The sequence below is a fragment of the Psammomys obesus genome, unplaced genomic scaffold (assembly GCF_907164565.1).
Source record: "Psammomys obesus unplaced genomic scaffold, mPsaObe1.curated_primary_1811, whole genome shotgun sequence".
Taxonomy (NCBI): domain Eukaryota; kingdom Metazoa; phylum Chordata; class Mammalia; order Rodentia; family Muridae; genus Psammomys; species Psammomys obesus.
Window position 1 is genome coordinate 5,782,776 of NW_026596149.1, and position 25,059 is coordinate 5,807,834.

Consider the following 25,059-nt stretch of genomic DNA (forward strand, 5'->3'; position numbering starts at 1 on the left):
TTGAATTTCTTCCTGAAGGCACTTAGTGCTATGAATTTTCCTCTTAGCACTGCTTTTATTGTGTCACATAAGTTTGGGTATGTTGTGCCTTCATTTTCATTGAATTCTAAAAAGTCTTTAATTTCTTTCTCTATTTCTTCTCTGACCCGGCTGACAATTAGTAGCAATTTGTTCAGTTTCTATGTGTGTGTAGGCTTTTTGATATTTTTGTCATTGAGGTCCAGCTTTAGTCCATGGTGATCAGATAGGATACAAGGGATTATTTCAATCTTCTTGTATCTTTTGAGTCTTGCTTTGTGACCAACTATATGGTCTATTTTGGAGAAGGTTCCATGAGGTGCTGAGAAGAAGGTAAATCCTTTTGTGTTTGGGTGAAAGGTTCTGTAGATGTCTGTGAGGTCCATTTGATTCATGACCTCTATCAGAGTTATTGTTTCTTTGTTTAATTTCTGTCTTGTTGACCTGTCCTTTGTTGAGAGTTGGGTGTTTAAGTTTCCCACTATTAATGTGTGGGGATCTATGTGTGGTCTAAGTTTTATCAATGTCTCTTTTACAAACGTGGGTGCCCTTGTATTTGGGGCATAGATGTTCAGGAATGTGATGTCCTCCTGGTGGATTTTTCTCTTGATGAGTATAAAGTGTCCTTCTCTATCTCTTTTGATTAATTTTTGTTGAAAATCTATTTTATTAGATATTAGAATGGCTACTCCTGCTTGCTTTTGGGGGCCATTTGCTTGGAAAACCATCTTTCAGCCTTTTACTCTCAGGTAATGTCTATCTTTGTGATTTAGGTGTGTTTCTTGTATGCAACAGATTGTTGGGTCTTATTTATACATCCATTCTGTTAGCCTGTGTCTTTTTATTGGAGAATCGAGTCCATTGATGTTGAGGGAGATTAATGACCAGTGGCTGTTAGATCCTTTGATATTGATGTTGGCTATGGTAGTGTGTTTGGCTACTTTTAGTTTTGCTGTAGTGATGCTATTTATTTCCTTTGTTTTCTTGAAAGTAGTTAGTTTTCTTGAGTTGACTTTTTCCTTCTAGTATCTTCTGTAACGCTGGATTTGTGTGTAGGTATTGTTGAAATTTGTTTTTCTCGTTGAATATCTTGTTTTCTCTGTCTATGAGGACTGAGAGTTTTGCTGAATACAGTAGACTAGGCTGACATCTATGTTCTCTTGGTGTCTGCATGATATTCGTTCAGGCTCTTCTGGCTTTCATAGTTTCTGTTGAGAAGTCAGGTGTGATTTTGATGGGTTTGCCATTATATGTTACTTGGCCTTTTTCCCTTGCAGTTTTTAGTATTTTTTCTTTGTTCTGTATACTTACTGTTTTGATTATTATGTGACGGGAGGATTTTCTTTTCTGGTCTAATTTGGTGTTCTGTAGGCCTCATATAGTCTTATTGGCTTCTCTTTTAACTTGGGGAAATTTTCTTCGATGATTTTGTTGAAAATATTTTCTGGGTCTTGGAGGAAGGAATCTTCTTTTTCCTCTATTCCTATTATTCTTAAGTTTTGTCTTTTTATGTTGTATTGGATTTCTTGGATGGTTTGTGTCAGGAATATTTTAGATTTATTATTTTCTTTGATGGATACATCAATTTCTTCCATTTTATCTTCCACACCTGAGATTCTTTCTTCCATCTCTTGTAGTCTGTTGGTTATGCTTACCTCTGTAGTTCCTGTTTTCTATCCTAGATTCTCCCTCTCCATGATTTCTTCCATTTGTGTTTTCTTTAATTCTTCCAATTCTGTCTTCAGATCTTGAATTGTTTTGTTGATTTCCTTCACTTGTCTGACTGTATTTTCCTGTTTTTCCTTCAATTCCTTCAGCTGTTTGTTTGAACATTCCTTTGTTCCTTTTATTTCTTTCAGTGATTTAATCATTTCCTCTCTGAATGCCACAAGCTATTTGGCTGCATCTTCCTGTATTTCTTTACGGATGACCATAATCTGTTTTCTTATATCTTCCCCTCAATCTTTACAAATTTTATTTGCTTCCTCCATTATCCTCTTCATAAGCATAGATGTAAGGTCATCTTCTTGAATTTCACTTATGTTAGGGCATCCAGGGCTACTTGTCCCTGGATAACTGGGTTCTGGGGATGCCATATTGTTTTTCCATTTGTTGGTTGTGCTTTTTTGCTGGCCTCTACCCATCTCTCTGTCTGAGGTATTGTCTGTTAATTTCTGGTGCTTGCTGGGTCCTGGAGTAGGGAGAATCCACTTGTCAGGGTTCTGAAGTTCTCTGCTTTTTAGGTATGGTCAACTGAATGGTGGTGCTTCTCAGGAATTGTCTCAGTTCACTTCAGGTGTATGGATCTGTGTGGTAACTGTGGTGTTCAGGAAGGCTTTCCTCTCATCAGGAATGGTCCTGGTGATGGCTGCCCTGCTGCTGGGTTTCTTGCTCTGAATTTAATGAGCAGAAGCTGTTGCTCTTAAGGTGTAATTATTGGGTGCAGCCCTCTCGAAGAACCAGGGATTCCCACAGTTTTTTCAGTCTAGCTAGGGATAACTGGTTGATCCTTGGCACAGTATCTGAGGGCTGCTGTAATGGCTCTCTGGTTTTTGTAGATCTGAGGATGCAGCTGTGTGTCCCAGTGCCCTAGGTACTCAATAATGGCAGGTGAGCACAGCACTCATGCCTGCAGTAGAAGGCTAGAGCCTAGAGTCTGCGTGAATCCAGAAAGTCTTTTGGTGCTTGGTGTCCTGAGCATTGGACCTGATGATTCCTCCCCACTGTGTTTCCTCCTTACAGGGACACCCAGTCTTTGCGTTGGGGACAGCCATTCTGTTTGTGATGGCAAGTAGAACCCGCAGGCACAGATTTACGTGGCTCTGCCTTTCTGCCTTTCTGGGAATTGGGTGTCTAGGCGTCTGCTGAAACTGGGTAATTTTTCCCGAGACCTTTTCAGGGTGTAGGTATTGGCTGAGTGCTCTGAGATCAGACCAGCTGTTCCCCTCTCTGTGAGTTTGCACCCGACAAAGAAACTCAGTCTCTGGTGCCCTGGGGCAGAGAGTCAGGTGAAGGCAGGACTCTGTGCCAGCGCCTGGGTCCCCAGCCCTGGCTCTGGGCTGGCTCCTGGGTGCCTGCGGAACCCCAAGTCTTTTCCAGGGGATGTCTGGGTGACCTAAGGTCGGTCCCAATCGTTTCCTGCTCTGTGGGGTTATCTCTTGACTGGAAATCTCAGTCTCTGTTGTTGTGGTGCCCACAGTTCAGTCTGGGACAGTGATCAGAGCACACTGGAGTATGGCTCTGGGCTGGTGACCAAGTGCCTGATAGAACCAAGATCTCTTCCGTGGTTTAGCTGGGTGAGTTAAAGCTGATTAAATCCCCCACCGTTGGGTATCCTCCCACCTAGGAAACACAATCATTTGTGTTTTAGGGCCGTGAGTTCTGACTGCTGGTCACTGTGCTGATCCTGCTGTCCTGCTGGTCAGAATAAGAGTTGGTCCAGCGCCACCATCTTGCCGAATCTCCATTTTCTCTTGACAGTGTAGTATTTTCTTACTTCACTTTTTTCTACTCCAACAGAACCTTTCAGCATGCTAAAATAATGAGCATTATATGATATCCAAATCCTCTTTTCCTGTTAGTATCCACCAAACTGGTAGGGGTTTTTGTTTCTGTAGTTTGTGTGGTTGTTATTTTCTATTGAGATGGCATGATCCATTGGCTGTAAAACTGCACGAATATGGATGGGTCTCAGGCAAGAAATTGGAAGAAAACATTTGTCAGTGTTTCTATGCTGGTTTGAGCATTATATTACATTATAGAGGTTGGGAACTTTATTTGCAATGTTTTGCTATTTTCATGGAACATATTTTTAGATGAGCATGCTTATAAAGATTTCCATTCTGTAATTTTTGCTCTTAATTTAGGATATCATCCAAAAGGATTATTACATATAGTTAGTATTTATGTGCATCTATTTATATTATCTGTCAGCAATTCAGACACTAACATAATCCTTACTTTGATATAAATCTTCTCTTTTTATTAAAATTTCCTTTATCAGGAATATCTAATAACAGATTCCATTTATTAAGAGTATTTTTACTAACCATAGAATTTAGCACCTCAACCTCAACATGGATAACTTATCCAAGAAGAAAAATGTTTGATTCTGACCAGCAAAAAGTCATACACCAAGACCCAACACTCAAATGTCCATGATTTGGATACAGTTGGGCTTCTGTTTGTCATGGTATGAACCATCATGTCAGCCTCTCACTTACTCACGCTCCTGGGACATTTCACGTCCTCCACCAAGAAAACTTAATTCTGAGCCTCTTTTCTAGTCTTCCTGACTCTAACATCATTATACTCTATGCTTCTGTTTGTCCTGTTCTTCTTCAAGTTGAGTACTTCTCTTATCCTGGTAACATCAAGAGCTTCCTAAATCTATTAAATAACCCCTCCCTGTCTCTTTTTATTTCTCTCTGTCTTTCAGCCTGTCTTTCTCTCTGTTGTTTTCTGTCTCAGTCTCTGTCTCTGTTGTTTCTGTCTCTGGCCTCCTCTTTCCTCACTCCTCTTCCCTCCCTCTTTGTTGCCTATTTGTGTCATGGGTATCTTTTTCATTTTTGTCCTTCTCATCAGCTATCATATAACAAATATCCTTTGGGTTTGAGAAATAAAATTTTTCACAGCTACTTCCAGTCAGCTGCAAAGTTCACACTGCCACAAATCTCCTCTGTTTTGTTAGTGTCAAGCATCTGGCCGTGTTCCCAACAAACACTTGGATTCATTTTGGTCCTTATATTCTGTTTTTAATGATATCTAAGGTTTTACTTGTGATATCTAGATATTAATCTCTATACATTTGGTTACTTGTAAATTATTTCTATGAAATAGTATACAAAATGTAGCTATTGAGTAACACTTTGTCAGTATTTGAAAATGATAAATTTTATAAATACAGTTGATATATTATGGACTGTATATCTAGTAACAATGTTCTTATTAAATATAATCAAAGGCAAAGAACAACCTTTTGTTTCTTTTGAGAAAAGGTCTTACTGTGTTCTTACTGTGTTCCCTTGGCTGTCCTAGAACTTGGTATGTAGGCAAGAATGGCCTTGAACTTACAGATATCAGCCTGCTTCTGCTGTTAGAGTGCTAAGAATAAAGCTGTGAGGCACAATACCAACCTAAAAATCATTCCTTTAAAAATATCAGTGATGGAGTGCTGGAGAGATGGCTCAGTGATTAAGAGCACTGTCTGCTCTTCCAAAGGACCGGTTCACTTCCCAGCACCCACATGGCAGTTCACAGCTGTCTGTAACCCCAATTCCAAGGGATCAGATACCTTCACACTAATGCACATACCAAAAAAATTAAATAAATTCTTTTTTAAAAATATCAGTGATGATACAGTGATCAAATATAAATTTTGGGTTAATTTTTTATTCTTCTAGAAACTAGATTTTCATTATCATGCCACAGATGAAATGCCTAAATATTTTGTTGATACTTAAAAAAATACAGACTAAATAAACTCTCTGTTTTAATATGATAATTGTAGAATTTTAATATCTTTAATTATTTTATGATGGATAATTATAATGAGAAAATTGTGATTAGTACATAAAATGAAACCAATTATCAATAAATAACAAACTATCCCAATTAAAACAAGGCTCACAAATTAGTATGTTTCTAAGAAAATCACTAATATTGCTCATTTTATTTTTATTAATTATCATACTTAAATCTCACTTTATTCCCAAATTATAATGCATTTTACAAAAAAAAAAACATAAAGTATCAGAAGCACACAAATACTTACATAGTTTCTAGACTTCTTTATTATCCTCTATTCTGGTATAAACATCACTTCAATTTTGCTTAGCAAATTTTATGCAACCTTTTTTAACGAGCTCAAAAATTACCTTTTTTATACTTTTTCTCTTATGTACCATTAATCCTCTGTGTCTATTAAAACTTCCTGTGAATATATAAAGCATGTATATAATTTGAATATGTGTTATGCATACTTATATAAGTACAAATCCTCTCTATGTTTACAACTAAAAAAAATAGGCATTGATACTATATGAAGTCAAAGATACGACATTTTCAAAGAGTTGACAACCTTATTCTTATTAGAATAAAAATTCTGTTGTACAACATAGATGTCCATCAACAGATGAATGGACAGTAATCTGTCACACACACGTGGTGTATGCACATACAATAGAGTTTTAGTGATAATGAAAGAAGAAAGAAATCTCCTTTTTCTAGAAAATGGATGGAACCAGAGATGATCAGTCTAATGAATTAATTTGAGTTGGAAAGACTAATATCATATTTTCTCTCAAATTAAGAATTCACATTTGTACATGTGTGCATACATGTACACATATTGATATGTATGAGATGAGAGAGTGTACAAAGACACGGAAGTAAAAGTCGCACATAGGGAAAATACGAGAAAAGGAGCAGGGTAAAGGCAGCTGCTGGAAGAACAAAGAGTGAAGGAAAACATTTGTTGTGGTTGTTCTGGGGTAATGTATTCAGATGTTCCTTTGCTCCTCCCCTACCCCCGACATTCTTATCAGTCTATGAGCAAACACTCATGTGCACCAAGTGATGCTGTGGAAGCTTGCTTCCAAAATTATCCCTGAAGGGCCCATAAAAGTTGCCTACACCTGGGCTAGAGAAAAGAGAGGGAGGTGGAGCCAAGGTTTGCAGGCTGGGTGGGTCACAGAAAGATCATAAGAGGTGCAGAGAGAAGGAGGAAGAGAAAGGAGGTAGCCATAGGTTAGCGAAAAGGAGGAGCACGTGGCTGAGAGGAACTTGCTCTGAAGATTGGTATGATCGAGAGAAGCAGCACAGATGAATAGAATGAACAGTATTTATGGAAATGATGGATAGGAAGTAGACCAGATAGGGACGATTGGAACAAAGAACTTGGGATGTATGGCAGGGCAATAACGAGGCAGCAGAGGGGGTTTACATCTGCCCAGCCCCAGTGGTTTAAGGTTATTAAAAATCAAATAGGTGTCTGTGTACTTTTATTTTTATAATAGTGTGTTAAGGAATAACCACTGAATTAACATCATATCAATAAATATTAAATTATTAATAATCTTTCAACAAATACTGATAATAAAGCAAGTTTTCTCCCATATATGAAATCTAAACCTAAGTATACATGTAAACAGGAAACTTCCCTTCATAGATCTATGGAAACAGAAGTGGGCCTATTTGGGTAGAGAGATAGGACATGACAAGTAGGGAGAAAACGGACAAATGCTAAGCAAATCGCAATGACATACATGATAATGCTGTCATAACGAAACTCATTACTTTATTCACTAATAATAACGGTTTGGTTAAGACTTCCTCATTACAGCAAAGAGGAAAGCAGAATAATAAACATGATTCAGAGCCTTAAGTAAACGTAAAGGGAAACACATTGTACAGTCAAAATGTCACATGTTCACAACAGACAGAATAATTAGTTTAGATATATCTTCATGGAGAGAACAGGAATAAATTTATTAATAATTGTTTCAGTAACATCTCTAAGATACACAATGAACAACATACTTATTTTTTAACAAACAATGAAAGAGTTCCAAAGGCTATTTTAGTTAGCAAACATCGTAATACCAATTCAGTAAATTAGTACATGTGTAACCAGTAAGATAATTAACCTCATCTTTTATTAGCTAATTCCAACTTATCTTGATATCATAATGCTGGCAGGGATTTGTAGAGTGTATACCTTAAATCTTATATATTTTAATCCTTTTTAATATTTAAATCCTGAGGGAAAGTCAATAAAAGCTCCAAATGAAGTTAAATTTTTCAGGAAAGATTGTTTCACAAGATAATAAGACTGCAGCATGGGAAGTCAGATTACCAGAACAAGCCACCAAGTAAAAGCAATACAAAAGGACATATATAAATAAGCATGTGAACAAAGATAACTGAAAGGACTCATTACCCTTGGGGATTCAGCAGAGATAAAATTGAGAAAAATCATAGGTGCCTACAATGCAGAAGGTGAATAAAAACACAAGATAAAACAATTGTTAAGCTACACAGCTCTTGCAGCCATTCTTGTGTGGACATGAATCAAGCAGCTTGTATATTGCATCATCTGCTTTAGGGGGCTGGGTTAGTTTTCCAAGAGCACTATAAAAATTTCAATACTTCTACAACCAAAATTCTTATTTACGTGAATGCATCTGAACATCGTGTTCTGGTTCTGACTTGGAATCCTTATGTGCCATGAATGTCTGGCCTACATCTTACCTGACTAAAGCAGGGCTTCTCAGAAAGAAGCTTTTGTGAATCGGCTATTTACATCTGAGGAAACTAAGGCTCAAAGGTGAATGGTTAAAGCTACACGTATCTACAGGTAGAAGAACAAATATTCAGAATGTGATTAGAAATGATATTACTTATTCAGTCCCAAGTGGTAACTCATAAGCTCATGTGCATATAAGCAGCACGAAACAGATTCAGTAGCCATCTCTGTTTGAATAATAATAAAGAAGACGTCATGATATAGAGAGGAAATCGGGGGAAATGGGAGGAGTGGAAGGGGAAACAGGAGAGGTTGGGAATGATGTAAATAAAGTACTTAGGCACAAAATTCTTATAAAAAAATGAAAAAGCATTTTTTTCAGTTGTAAAAAGCTTACCTGTAGTGTAAAATGTGAGTCTCGTAGTAGGTCTCACATGCATTTTAACAAGAAATTTCATACATAGTGTGTTAACTAGGTATGAAAGTAAATCTAAGCACAGCTAAGAACCAATGGCAAAGCTGGGCTTGATGGTACAAATCTTTAATACCAGCACCTGGTGACTGAGCAAGAGAGAATCTCAAGGTCCAGGCCAGCATTGGGTACATAATGAATCCTGTACCAAAAAACAAAATTGAAGAAAACAAACACAAAAACTGAGGTTAGGGGAGGAAGGTGGCAAGTACCCTGGCCAGTGGCCTAAAAGCATGAGTTTGCTTCAACTGGCAAAGAACAATGGTTCTCAATATGTGGGTTGTGACCCCTTTGGGGGTCAATTCATTCATTCATATTATAATTCAAAACAGTAGCAAAATTAGAGCTATGATGTAGCAACAAAATAATTTTATGATTGGGGGTCATGACAACATGAGGGTATTAAAGAATCATAGCATTGGGAAGGTTGACCACCACTGGCCTAGAGGAACAAGACAACATTCTATTTTTTTTGTATGTAAAGAAGAAAACAAACAAAAAAAGTTGGGGCATTAGATATTCCACAGATACTGCTTTCTGTCCAGGTTACCATAACTCAGACTTTAGCTATGCTCTCTTCCTTTGGAGCCTGAGTTAGTATGCGTGTGCTCTGTTTTTTCTTTATCTGTGGTGACATAAAAATGCAACTAAGGCATGCTATAAATCTTCCAAATGTCTGCTTATAAGTGAATATATACAGTGTGTGTCCTTCTGCTTCCGGGATACCTCACTCAGGATGATCTTTTCCAGTTCCTACCATTTGCCTGCCAATTTCATAATTTCCTTGTTTTTAATTGCTGAGTAGTATTCCATTGTGTAAATGTACCACGATTTCTGTATCCGTTCCTCAACTAAGGGGCATCTGGGTTGTTTCCAGCTTCCAGCAATTACAAATAAAGATGCTACAAACATGGTTGAGCAAATGTCCGTGTTGTATACTTGAGCATCTTTTGGATATATGCCTAGGAGTGATACTGGGGGAGGGGCAAGGGTGGAGCAGAGGAAGGGAGGTGGAATTGGGAGGGGAAGAGGGAGAAAGCTATTGGTGGGATACAAAGAGAATAAAGTGTAATTAATAAAAATAAAATATTATAGTAATAAGAAAGAAAATATAAACTAGTTCAGTAGCAAAATTAATTTTTGCTTCTTCAAGTTTTTCAAGAACATAAATATATAGAGAATTGTTATTTAAAATGATAAGTAAAAAAGTGCATTTTCCAGTCTTAAAAATGTAGAAAAAAAATCTTCTAAATGATTGGAATTCAGAAAAATGCATCTCAAAAAAGATGCAGGACCGAATTCAGGAACAGACTTTAATATCTGTGAGATCCAGGTGTAGGGTGTATCTCCCACATCATCAATAGAAAAATCAAAGGTGGCAGCCTACTGGGTTGGGGTCTTGTTTTTGACTATCAATCAAGAATACTCTCACTGTAAATTTCATTGGATTAATTTACTGTGATTACATATGAAAGGAACCACACAAATTCTGCCTTAATTTTGCTAAAAGTTTCTTAGTCCATGCATTACTATTAGAAGTTTGTGGGAGAGCCATGAATTAAATGAACAGACATACCCATATTCAGGTTTCTCAAAGCTACAGAATTTTGCTGCACATAGAAGAGCCTGTACCAATATGAAACCAAATGAATAGAATAAGCTATCCAAGATTAAATTTTTGCCTATGCTTTATTTTCCTATAAATGCTGTCAGGTCCCATTGGTTAGGCATCTGCAGGACCCAATAATATTCTGAGATAACTGACTGATCCTTGATCTGTTTTTGTTCTGATTGCAGAAACCACTAGGTTAACCTATAACAAGTAATTTTTCCTCATATTTCTTGTTAAGCTATTCTTTGAAGTTGGCATTAAATATGGATTTCAAGCATAAAAATCATTTTGTTTCCATTGACATTTACTGATACATAATTCACAGAAAAAAATGGCTAAAGTAATGGAACTATCATAATATCCTTCCACTATAGATAGACACATTTAGATTCCATGACACAAACATGAAGAGCAAAGACACTATCCTACTTTCAGAATCCAGTAGCACCATTATAATAGATCCTGAGAAGCACAATTTAGCTGAGAACAAAAGGACCCAGAATACCAATTATGAATATAGTCAAAGACCTCAAAGAGGATGCGGCCAAATGTTCTAATGAAAACAGAAACAATGAAAACACTTCATGACATGAGAGTAGAAAATCTCTGAAGAAAACATAAACTTAAATAAGACTGTAAAAGAAGAAAAACTTTGTGGTGGTGGACGCCTATAATTCCAGCACTCTGAGAGGTAGGGGCAGGCAGATCTTTGAGTTCCAGGCCAGCCTGGTCTACAAAGCAAGTCCAGGACAGCCAATACTACATAGAGAAAGCCTGTCTTGAAAAATCAGAGAAAGAAATTATGTTGCCCTGTGCAAGTCTCTTGAGTAGCTGGGACATTACAGCTCTGTTCCACCACATTTGGGAGGACTGCATTCTCACTTTTCAAAGGTTCCATATAAATTTCTTTTTACACACACATTTTAATAAATTTTAAGGTGCCAGTCCATAAAAGACACTTGCTTTGGGGTTTAAAATACAAGTCCATCTATATTCCTAACCTTCACCTTCCATAATTTGGTTGTGTTTTTAAAGCCAAAGAAAATACAGCATTTCAAATAAACTAGTTTATGTCTGTGCCATTTGATAACTAAAGGGAACAGGCTTTTCATGGATAGTAAGGAGACAAAACCTGAAAAGAACAATGTCTGTGTGATAAGCTCCCTGGAAACTCCCTGAGACAGAAAACTTTATTTTGCATTTCATTATGACTAGACAAGATAGATTCTGTAAGATTAATGTAACAGTACTTAGACCAACAAGACTCTACCAGGCAGCATTACTAAATGCAAACTACCTTTGCTCCTGGTTTATGGTTTAATTTGAATATCATATAAAACTCCCAGGAACAATTTATGCACCTAATGCAAGAGATATGTAGATAGCTGCATTAAAGCCACATTATCCTGTGGATAAGTATCTCTTTACTATTCATCAGAAACCACATTCGTGCAGACAGTGTTGTACCACAAAGAAAATGCATTTGTTCTTCCCTAGCTCTTACTTCTGTTGCTCCTGACTGAATATACAACAACCAGAGGAGGAAAATGACTTTCTTTCTCCTCTATGAAAAAATCACAGTGTAACTACTGGGCTTTGTGTGTACTGTACTATTAGCTTTTGTTCAATATACTTTAATCCCCCAAATCCACAGAGAAGTTTCAATTCAGTGCAATGAATTTGTTTTAAAAGGGCAGAATTTTTAAAACCCACTTATATAGTGATCCCTGGTGATTGGAAACATAAAATGGATGACTAATGTTTATATGAAGGTTATCTTGGAAATTAAAGCCAAATCAACCAGGACAAGTGAAGAATGTATCCATTAAAGTAAGCTTACCTAAGATATTGATTGAAGACTGAAGTCAGAGACAAGAGTCAGCAAGCCAGGAAGACAACTGATGACTGAGTCAGTCAACTGAGGAAATCTCCCCTATAGCTCCTCTCTCTCCTTTTCTCCTCCTCGCTTCATATTCATCATCTTCTCACCTCTCCTCCTCTTCTTCCCTTTCCTCCCCAGCCTCGCTGCACAAGACCCAGTTCTGCCCTGATAAGGCTTAGGGAATTTGGTTACAGGAACTTTATATGGTACCTTTCATATGTTCTGAGAAAAGTAAGATGCCCACGTGTATGACAAGGTTTCCCTCTCATAGAAAACTGGCTTATACTGGCAAATGTCCTTGTGGCTATTATCTAATCCTTGTTTACTCTATAGAAGACTCATGACCTATAGGAGCGTTAGTGTTGATTTGTCAGTCTGGTGAGATCTAGGAAAGCCAACAATTGAAATAAAGAAAGAGCTACATTACTCAGACACTTAGAGAGATGAGGACAGCTTGGTTTTCCCAGCCAATGGGAAGTGGGAACTAGTTCCAATGACCTGTGCAATGAGCAGATTGGGACCTGGAGGCGTAAAGGACCTGAGGTCCTGTGCCTTTAACACAGTTCGTGGTCATTTTTTCTTTGTCTTCTCCTGGGATATAACAACCAAATAATTTATAGAAGACTGTGAAGGGGTATTTTATTTACATAGCTTTGTTGTTTAAAAACAACATTGGAATTTCATTGTGCTTAGTAGTTGTGAGTATTTTGAGTCAATAAAATGAGGAATGAGTGGGCCACATTAGAAATAACCAGTTGGGAAAAAAGTTTTAGCACAAAAGTGACAGTGCAGGTGGGTTTTTAAAAAGTCATGTTTGGCCTTAAAATATATGCTCAAGTGCCAACTATACTGAACAACATCTTTGTACTTTTCTTGCTTCTTGTATTTGTCAAGGCAGAAACTAGAAATAGCACAAATGGAAATTCAGAGAAAAAATAGTGAATTTCCCTATCTTACCAATGGGGGAAAAATTAATTCAATTGATAGGATTAATACTAAATATTGGATAAGTGAAAATGGGCATGTTATATCATCGTACTAAATTAGAACTCTGCAGTCAGAAAAGGAATCTCTTTCTAAATCAACAGCCACCTGCATCTAACCTTGCCTTGAAAATATTCTAAATCGTTCAATATACAGTTTCATCTGTGAATCATGATTACAGCAAAATCAAGCTACCTGTTATCACCAGCAAACTGAACTGTATACATCAAGCTTAATTTTTAGACCAACACCAGTGGCTTTGATCTTAACATTGAGGGACTTCCTATGCTAGCTTTTTTTTTGGGGTGGGGACACCTTCCATCTATGTTATTTTTCATAGTATATTCTTCTGCCATAAAAATAAGATGTGACTCTCAGAAACAGGGGTTACCCTTACCTCTTCCCTACAATGATAACTTTCAGCTTTTTATGTAAGCACTTCCCTTCTTTCTTGTGGTTTTCTCTTTTGAGACATGCGTTCATTGTGACTGAAAGAAAGTCTGAGCACTGTCGGTGAAGTGTATGGTACAAATAGAACAGAGCATTATTGGTGAGGGTCTCCAACCGGTTCTCCTATTGGTGAGGGTCTCCAACTGGTTCTCCTATTTCTGGATAGAACTCAATACCTGAAAATTCCATTCCTCACCACACAATCCTGACAGGGACTTGACTGAGGCAGTGTTGAGATTTCCACCATAATAATCTCAAAACATGGTCTCATGTTGAACAATGAAAAGAAATACGGAAATTCATAGGCCATTTCAGGATTCCCCTTGGCAAGCTGTACTCATGGTCCTAAATATGGCTCAAGTTCCTCCTGAAAGCACTCCCCTACCTACTGTCGATCCTGTTTGTAGTGGATACTCTCCTCACCATTTTGTAGTCTTTTAGATACCAAGGTGGCTGAAAACATAACTCTGCTTTTCCAAGAGTCTCTCATTAGCAGGCGTCTAGCTTAAACTTATAAAAAGGAAGCCAGAGCCAGGCATGGTGAAACAATCCTGTCCCAAAACCAGGGAGAGAGAGGTAGGAGAGCAAGGAGTTCAAGGTCAGCATCACTGCACAGAAAGTTTGAGGCCATCCTGATGTACACAAAATACTGTCCTTCAAACATACATACATACATATGTAAATAAATACATATAAACATGTAAATACATAAATAAACAAAACATGAGGTCTAGAAAATAGAAGAGAAGTCACATGGCTCCTTGAAGTTTTAAACCAAACAGAAAACACAAGTAGGAAATGATGGATAGAGAGACAAAATATAAAGACAAGAGATAAGAGATTATATAATGTCAAGAAATAAAAAAAAAGGCCCACAACCAAATAAATTTGGAAAATATAGAAAATATTTCAATCTCAGTGTTGGCAAGAAAATAAAAAAATAAACACTGGCCTGTGGTCTTGATATTTAGGAGATACATTTAGGAGAACAACTAATAAGTACTATAAATCAAAAGTCTTAAAATGTAAGTACTTATCAGCATAAAAATTCAACTTTTTTTATTTTCTCAGTTTATATTATAAGATAGATAGATAGATAGATAGATAGATAGATAGATAGATAGATAGATAGATAGAAGATAGATAGATATAGATAAAGTTATATATTATGTAAAGAAGCTGGTTAAAATCTCCAAGATAACTCATCAAAAAATAGTATAGACATGATTTACTCAATTATAGCACAGTCATTTGAGAGAATACTATTGACTAAATAAAAGAATCATTAAATTATTCATTGCAGATATGTATGAAATTGAAAGTAAATTAAAATAATATTGTATAAAAATATCATTAAAACTCATCTTTATATATGTACATTGCTTAGGTCATAGTGAATAGTTGATGCCATTTGTTTTTCTTTCCTATTTATATTCTCTACATATAAATAAATTGTTATTTTTGTGCTCAAAGAAAATAGTTGTTTTAGCAATATGTCAATTAAAAAAAATATAGACAAGGGCTTTTGAGATGGCTCAGCAAGAAACTTGATGCCAAGCCCAACTACTTGAGTTCACTCCTCAGTACCCATATGGTGGAATGAGAAAACCAACTCCTTTCTTTCTCTGAACACATACATGCACCATGACATGCATGCACACCTTTCTCCTTCAATGTATAAACACACAAATACATAAGAAAATAATAAAATGTTTTAGATAATTAGGAATCTATTTCCCTCAAAAACCCAACAATTCTGCTTCTGAGCATATACTCAAAAGAGGCTGCATTCTACCACATGGACACTTGCTCAACTATGTTCAAAGCAGCTTTATTCATAATAGCCAGAAACTGGAAACAACCTGTATGTCCCTCAACTGCAGAATGGATAAAGAAAATGTAGTTCATTTACACAATTACACAGCTGTCAGATGGAAGGGGACGAGGACCTCCCATATCAGTGGGCTTGGAGAGGAGCATGGGAAGAGATGAAGGAGGGAAGGAGTGAAGGTGAGAGAAGAAGGGTACAAGGGAGGGGGCTACAGCTGGGATACAAAGTGAATAAACTGTAATTAATACAAAAAAATTAAAATTTAATAAAAATATCATAAAATTCATATGCAAATGGATGGAACTAGAAAAAAATCTTCCTAAGTTAAGTAAACCAGACCCAAAAAGACAAACGTGGTATTTACTCACATATAAATAGTAATTAGCTGTTAAGTAAAGGCTAGTCTTGTGACAGCCCACAGTCCCAGAGTGGTTAAGTCATAAAGAAGGTTCAAGAGCAGAGGGATCTCTCTGAGAAGAAGAAATAAAATATATTTTGCAGTTGTACTGGGGGCAGGTGTGGATGGAAATAAGAAAGGTGGGGGAAGGGAGTGGAAGGGAAGGGAGGGATGACTAGAATTGGCGGGCATCTCAAAGACAATGTGGAAACTTACTGCAATGGAAACTCCCTGGAATCTGCAAGGGCGACCCTAGCAAGGACTCCTAGCAATGGGGAATGTGGAATCAGAACCAGCCATCTCTTGGAAGCAGGCAAAGCTTCCAAGGGACTGAGACATCAACTGAGTCACAAAATGTTCAACCTACAATTTGTCCTACCTACAAGATGTGCTGGGGTAAAGATGGCACAGAACTTGAGGGAGTGGCCAGCAGACAGCCAGAGTCTAATACGAAGCCCACTTCCCAAGAAAGAGTCTATGCATGGCACTGCCTGGAGGGACAAAAACCGGGGGTTGAATTTCCCAGCAATCTAGGATAGAACCAAATATGGCTGGATAAAAAAAGGTTAATGAAATGATTCATAAGTATATTCTGCTATACTTGTAGACTGGAGCCTAGCATAATTGTTATGTTAGAGGCTTTATCCATCAACTGATGAGAGCAGATGTAGAGACACACAGCCAAACATTAGGCAGGGCTTGAGGAACATTCACCAAAGAGAGGAAGGAAGGATTGTAGGATCTAGGAGAGTTAAGTACACCACAAGAACACTGTCCACAGAATTAACTAAGCAGGGCTCATAGGGACTCACAGAGGTTGAAGTGACAACCAGGGAACCTGTATTGGTCTGAGCTAGGACTAGTGCATAAATGTTATGTTCTTATAGCTTTATGTTCTTTTAGGACTCCTAAAAGTGGGAGTGGGTGTATCTCTGACTCTTTTACCTGCTTTTGGGATCTTTTATCTCCTACTGGATTGCCTTGTACAACCTTGATATGAAGGTTTGTACCTAGTCTTATTGTAACTTGTTCTGGTGTGTTTGGTTGATATCCATGGACAGGGTCTTCTCTTTTCCAAAAAGAAATGGAGGAGTAGTGCATATGGGGAGAAAGTGAGATGGGGGGAAGAGGGAACTAGGAGGAGTAGAAGGGAGGAAATTGCGTTCAGGATGTAATATATGAGAGAAAATAAATTTTAAAAAGAAGAGTCAACAATGCCATCATATATTATTCATTATTTTGTTTTCATTAATTTGTATTAGCCATTAGGGAAATGCAAAACTAAACTACATTGATATACATCTCATTCCACACAGAAAGGCTATCATAAAAGAAACAAACAAGAAATGCTGGTAAGAATTAGGGGCATGGATTTGTTGGAAAAATCCTTTCTATATTGTTAATGAGAATATAACATAGTTATGTGCTATAATAATCTCTTCAGAGTTTCATCAAATATCTAAACACAGAGGATCTAGCCACACCACCTCTGGGGAGTATATTACCAAAGGAAGCCAAGCCAGCATACCACAGAGATATCTGCACAGGCATGTTTAGCAAAACGCTATGCCTAAATTCTAGTATATGGAATGATCTTGAATGTCCACCAACAGATGAATGCCTGACGACAACATAACATACATACAGTAAGATTTTGTTGGCGATAAAGAAGAATGATTTTATGTCTTTTGTATAGAAATGGTTGTAACTGCAGATTGTTATATTTAAAAAGGCAAGCCAGACTCAAAAGGATGAACAGCCAATGTTTTCTTTCTTATATGAAGTATATATTTACAGAACTATCAGACACAAAGAAAAATAAGGACTATCTGTTACGAAGGGATGAGAGAAGTTTGTGGCAAAGGGCATCACATACACATACGGAAACACAAAATTGAAAAGAAGTATTTTGCATTCTTTTTATATACCAGTAAGTAAAAAAAAAAAAAAAATGAGAGTCTTTTAATGACTTATTAAAGACAGACATGCAGACAAGCATAGTTTATTACCTGAGGTGTCCTCTAGAGAGAGTAAGAGCATGCAGCAGTAGACAGCAACTCTACACTGTGCATGCACACTCATATCCACAGTGGGCCCATGGCTACAGAAGCTGTATGTCTTCAGGACAGGGCCTGCAGGCTCACATGGACACTACAAAGGAACCATAAGCCTGGGCAAGATGACCTGTGGAAGTTCTGGGCAGGAAAGATCACTCCTGTGAGTCACTGTATGTCTGTGCCAGTAACTGGTAGAAAATAACACTGGTGCTATCTCCAAAAGATTCATATGTTTAAAGATTTATTTCAATAAAGATAATTAGGTATTCTACCTACATATGACTGGAGAGAATGGTTTTCTTTTATAGTTGTTTAATTACACTGACTTTACAGGAAATGAATATATTTATTTTTAAATAATTACATAATGAAAATAAACTTTACTATTTAAATGGAATTGAAACCATGATTTGAAACAATACTTAATCAAAACAGGATGTGATCTTTGGTAACATCACAAATCTATACATGTTAATATCAACATATTCTTTAAAAATTACCTTATATAGTAAATATATTAGCAAATTTCCCTTTCATCATGTATTATAATTTTAAATAGAGTATACCCTCTTAAAATACACTTTCTTAAAACACGTTTTAAGTAACTGAATATAACTTCTTAAAAACTACTTGTCAAGATAAAATACTTCTGAATTAAATGAAAATCTGCAACTTAATTCATTTAATTACACAAAGCAAATTACATACGAAAGTGACTAATAAGGACTTAAACTCGGGATAGTCTAACAGAAAGGTTATTTCTTTCTTACTGTTTTAATAGTGTTATTTGGCTTCTCGTTCAGCCCTTTAGTAATTAGCAGAAATGCCACTTACCAACAAGTACCAAAACAGTTCAAAATGGTATATTCATTTTAGACTTTGAATGTTAGTATTCATATTTATTACTGTAAAACTTTCTAAAGGCTGGTATTTAACTATTATTCTAAATGTTGATATAAATGTTTCAAAATCTATATTTTAATACACTCTAAATATATGTGTGTGCACGTGTTCATGTTTCATGTATTTTAATGTATATATCTGCACATATATAAATTCAGTAGAACTATTTTATAAAATATATGTTGGTATGTATAAAGATACATACTTTTATTTAAGTCCTTGGTATCTTCAGAAATGTCCTCATTCTTTCTGGAGCACACTTAGAAATCACTAACCTGGAAAGCATTGCACTTTTTATTGAACATTATTCTACATAATGAAGCATGAAGAACTTAAGTTTGCCTATGGCCATGAGTCTGTGCTCATGGAAAATTCTAATTTATTTATGCTTTCAGCTTGTTTAACAAAGTGGTGGGCATGTAGTAAAACAGAACAGATTTAGAGAACATGCTCTAAGATACAACTGATTATAACACTCTTGGTACTTTAGCTATGAATATACACACTATAGTAATACTACTGACTAAAAGACTGGCTAATCACACTGATTGTATGGATCAAAAAACAAGGATCTGAGATCAGAGGAATATGCAAGCTGGGAGAAATCATTCTATAACACCTGCAAAGAAACATCATTCCAAGCCTGTTTAAACTCTAAAGAATTACGTGGTGTTCAAGCACAGCATAGGCTCAACATCCTGGTTCACTAGTAAACTAACAGTAATTTCAAGGCAAACTCCTCTGAAGAAAATGGTTTCAGACAAACTCCCTAGGAGTTTCTGGAGAATTAAGATTATAGATTCATCCTCCTATTGCCTTTTCCCCTCTTCCTTTTCCATCTTTCTCTTCCTCCCTTCCACCTTCCCTGTCTCCTCCTCCTAGTCTTCCTCTTCTCTTCCCCGTTGCCATTCTCCTTTACTTTCTCCTCCTCAATAGATTACGATAACTTCTCAAAAGCTACTAAGAAAATTATGTTTCTTCTAAATTGTCTCCTCATAATATGAAGAAAATGAGATTTCATCCAACCTCAATTTAAAGAAAATAAGCAAATTTTAGGTGATTTTTACTGTCAATCTTATTTTATTGTTGAATTATAGTCAAGAATGTTCCTTTCTTTCTACCTTGTTACACTCTTGGGAAGACATCTTGCCAGCAGTAGACAGGATGAATGCCCTCACCAGCTTCCTGCTGCATATTCTTAGCCTTAAAAATGATAATGGGCTGTCAAATTTATATGAAACAAATAAACTAGTTGTATCCAAATGTGACATGCTCCTGAAAACAAATAAAAGTGTGCCCTTTATTTTACATTATGGAATTCAGTTCAGATGTACAAAGTGTGTGTACATTTTTAAAAAGCAAAATTCACTTTGGGATATCATTCTATTAAGCTTTGTCATTATAGTTTAATGAAGAAAAAGACATGTTTTTAGACCTTGTCTAGGACTCCAATATGCAGTGAAAAGTTCCCAACATATCCCTACCATAGCATGAATTACCCAGAATTTTTATCACCTCATTAAGTGTTTAAAGTGGAAGAATATTTTGAAATATATGAACGTGTCTTCTTCCTCTTGTACTTACTTGCCTGTAAATGATATTTTCTGCACAGAGCCAGAAGCATTCTTTGCCACGAGTAGAGCTTGGGGAGCATGATAGAAGGGAAGGATAATTGGCTCAATCCTTTTAAATTCTCTTGAAACATTCTTTTGAGACAATGGCTTTGAAAACTGCCTTTGTGTTTCTAGAGCCACACACTGGAGGAAGGGGAAAAAGGCATTTTCTGAATGGGCAAAGCTTTTCTTCAATAAAAAACAAAATTTGAAGAACTGAGCTTAAAGCTTACTATAAGCTATAGAATGGATGAAACAACCTCCCTTGGCTGAGGATGGAGCCTGGAGAAAAGCTGAGAAAGTCACAAGATGAGATGCGGGCTTGAGGCCACTGCCTCCTTCAAGGCTTATTGTCATGAGGGTATAGAAATTAAACAACATCTGTTAAGTGTTCTTATTTAAAATGAATTTAATTTTGTGCTTTCTCTCCTTGTGGAGACTTACTGGGGGCCAGAACAGCTGAAAACAATGCAGCAGATTGGGAAATGTAGTCCCTGGGACTCCTCCAGGATTTTGTAGCTTGTTAGAAGAGGGAGGGTGGGGACAGACCGAAAGCAGCTGCTGGCTTATATAATACACTGACATAATCCCATTTGCACTTTCACTACTCCTCTGTACAGGTCTTATTTAGTACTTATTTTTTTCTTTGTAGTTATATAATTTAACATTATCACAGGATTTATTTACACATACAGCAGACACTTCTTGGAATTTCTATTGACTTTAAGTCTGAAGGATCCCAACACTGTTTAGTTTCAGTTTGTTACTTAATAACTAATATACGAGATTAAAACAAGTCATTTTTATTGTTTGCCACTCCATGTACTGTGGGCAGCAATGCTCTTACAATTTAAACTAAATGATGGCAAAACCAGCCATTTTACCAGAAGAAAAGTGATGATTTCCTGTGAATACAAGAGCACTTTGACCAAAGAGATCAGGGACGGAGTAATGGCTTTTATACAAGATGAGGGATCTTGTATACTGCCATGGAAGCTGGGCTGCTTTCAGTAAGTGTGGAAACTGTAACATAACAAGGGGTTCCCTTTGTTGGCGGAAGCAAGGTTTTCCTGAATCAGACTGAAAAAAGGAAGGTGAGGAGAGCCTGCAGGCCATGAGCACTGGGTTGTACTTATGGATTATAAAATAGGAAAGGTGTTTGCTATTGGACTCTGGAAAAATGTCCAAAAGAAATGTTAAAAAGCAACACAATGATACAGCAAAATCTCAATTAAAATAATGACTAAGATAAATGTAAAGAGTCAATGAATAAGAGTTTCATAGAAAACAAGAAAATGATAGGTTAAAACAATATGGGAAAGTTGGGAAGATGGGAAACTGTGGTCATAATTATAGGCAAATTATGTTGTCATTTCAAACAAAACAAAACAAAACAAAAAAACTTATGTACTTACCTGAGTGAAACCTAAATATTCCTTCTATGGCTTTTTAAATTTTAATGATTTTTACCCAGGTCAAATTAATATTTCAAATAGTTCATGTCAGAGACAGCCCCTGCTCCCCTTACCAAGGTCCCCACTTGGAAACTGAACAGCCTTTGAGCTTCATCTGAGCAGGGGGTATAGGTCCTCTCCTTTGGTGCAGTGTGGCCAGGCCACAGAGGAAGGGAATGCTGACAGTCCTGATGAGACCTGATAGGCTAGGGTCAGATAGAAGGGGAGGCAGACCTCCCCTATCAGTAGACTAGGGGTGGGCATAGGGGGAATTGGGTAGGGCTGGGAGGAGATGAGGGAAGGGACTACAGCTGGGATACAAAGTGAATAAATTGTAATAACTAATTAATTAAAAAAATTAAAAAATATATTTCAAATAGTGTATTATGTTCTCACTGCAACAAAACAAGACCTGATTCAAAATAGCCAGAATAATTGTACACAAACTAAAAAACTATACATTTTTTTAACTAATTGTAGCATGTAAGGAATAATACATTAGAGAAAGAACATTTAACCATTTAAAATCAGAAAGCATCTTTATGTTAAAAATCACCATAGAAACCTACTAAAATGTGGTGAATTCATCGCCTAAGAGTAAGGAGTTCCATTTCAGGTCTTGGTTCACTTATCTAGTTAACTTTTAAGGGACTTACATTTTAACATAATGGATAGCCAAAGGGCATCAAATGGGGAAAATCTCTACTGTTCAAAGAGTTACATAAACAGCAAGAGGCATAAAGTAGCCAGATAACACAGAAAAATCAGACAGTTCAGGATAGGAAGGCACGATGTTTAGAGACCTAGGGATTTTGTGCTTTATGTGGTATATGAAGAGCAAGCCTAGAACAGGACTTTGTCACTTCAGAGGAAAATTCAGAGGACATTCTGGCAAGGGGCTTCAATAACAGATTTTCTAGGAAAAAATGGGGGTCGGGGAAGATGAGGTATCTTGTATACTTAAAAGAGTAAATTAAGTCAAACACAAAGAAAATAAAGGATGAAGCAACTATTAATTTCAGTGCAAACAAAAACGAATAAATCGTTTAATATTCAACTAGTGACTGAAAAAGATACAGTATGCTGGGCTATAATAATTAATTGCCAGGTATGGGACACACCCCTATAGTCCTAGCACTTAGGAGACAGAGGCAAGTGGACTTCTGTGACTGTGGTCAGTGTGGTCTTTATACCAAGTTCCAGACCATTCAAAACTACACCCTGCACCTCCCATATAAAACAACACACACACACACCCCAAAATTGAATGAAAGCATGTAACTAATATAACAAAAAGATGAGGAAGAGAAACAGGAGGCAGGGAAATAGAATTTCTGTTTTTTTTTTAATAAAAATTAACATTCTTTTTGAATGAAGATGCAGTTATAGAATATGAGAGCAAACAATTTTACAAATATGAACTAACCATTGCCAAGTGAAAGTAGAGCTGAATGATTACACAGTCTTAGAACAAATTAAGATCTCTCCAGCAAACTTGGTTAGGGTTACTGCAAATGATAGGGCTTTGTCATTATGAGACTGTCAATTTTCCTTCACATTTTTAAATTTTATACATGTAATAACTGTTACGTAATTAATTTGTAAAATTATATATAAATGAAGCCAAAAGACAAGATGGTTGCTATACTAGCTATAAAACTTGCCTTCAAAGATATGAAATATTCATACACTTCCAAAAATGAAAAATATTACAGTGGACGAATAGTTTAGTGGTGAATATAATAAATAAAAAATGACTTTGCCACCTGGCATGTTCTTGCTCTGTCTGTCTGAGAGAGTCACCTCTCATGGGCATAAAAAGCCCATCCATCACTTATTAATCCCTTCTATTTCCACTTTGTCTGTAGTTATGTGCTAGACTTTACACCATTGTTTCATTAAGGTCATCCTAATGAGACTTAAACTCACATTTTGTCAATTCCCCATAAAAACAATGCTTCTCAGACAGCAAGCCCTACACTTTTCACAGCTAATACCACTGTAGAAAACAAAATCAATTGGGAAGTCTGAGAATCAGAACCGGCTATGGCATGTCCCTTAAATAAAATGCAAATTATAGAAAATATTTAATGGCATGATTTATCAAATACTGGAACAAATTATGCTCATAGATCTATGAGGAAAGTCTGGATGCTTGCCTGTGTTCATAGATACATGAAATACGTAAGAATGAGAAAGTTGTGAGAAAGGGAAAGTGGGAGGAAATGAAATTGATAATGAAAAGAGATCCATGTTTTTAATTGCTGAGTAGTATTCCATTGTGTAAATGTACCACAATTTCTGTATCCATTCCTGGGTTGTTTCCAGATTCTGGCTGTTACAAATAAATCTGCTACGAACACGGTTGAGCAAATGTCCTTGTTGTATACTTGAGCATATTTTGGATGTATGCCTGGGAGTGGTATGGCTGGTTCTTGAGGTAGCGCTGTTCCTAACTGTCTGAGATTGATTTCCAGACTGGTTGTATAAGTTTACATTCCCACCAGAAGTGTTCTCCTTTCTCAATAACCTCTCCAGCGTGTGTTGTCACTTGAGATGGATGGATAAAAAAACAACGGAAGACAATCAGAGAGAAAAACGTTGAGCAGATTTTGCTTTGTGTGTGTGTTCTGTACGTGGTGTTCAGATGCATGCACAGACGTCACACATGCAACTCTGTGTATGTTATGTGTATGTGGAGGCCAAAGGTCAACTCCATATCCTTTCTCAGTACAACATCTACCTTATTTCTGAGACAAGTCCTTTCCTGTCCTGAACTTCCTACGAATGCTTGCCCGTCTAGCTGGGGGTCACAAAGATCTGCTTGTCTCTGCTGCATCAGCATTTTCACTGAGTGAGATATCTCATCAGCCTCAATACTTTTTAAACAACATATTAGCAGTAGTTTTCATGCTAGAAATACAGCTCAGTGGCAGAGTATTTGACTAGAATGTTGAAGGCCATAGGAAGAGGCCAAAACAAATTACTGAGCTTCTCACCGAGAGGGGATATTAAATTATTTTTACTTTAATGTTTATGTTTTTGCCTAGTTTCTATAGCATTCACAGAACTATTATTTACTTTTAAGTGTGTTTGTGTGTGTGTGTGTGTGTGTGTGTGTGTGTGTGTGTGTGTGTGTGT

The 25,059-nt window shown here is 36.7% G+C and overlaps 1 protein-coding gene across 4 annotated transcripts in view; it reads right to left on the reverse strand.

The window, feature by feature from the left end:
* The window catches only part of Malrd1 (MAM and LDL receptor class A domain containing 1), a 698,598-nt gene that overhangs the window by 445,857 nt on the left and 227,682 nt on the right, over positions 1-25,059 (reverse strand). The window lies entirely within an intron of this gene.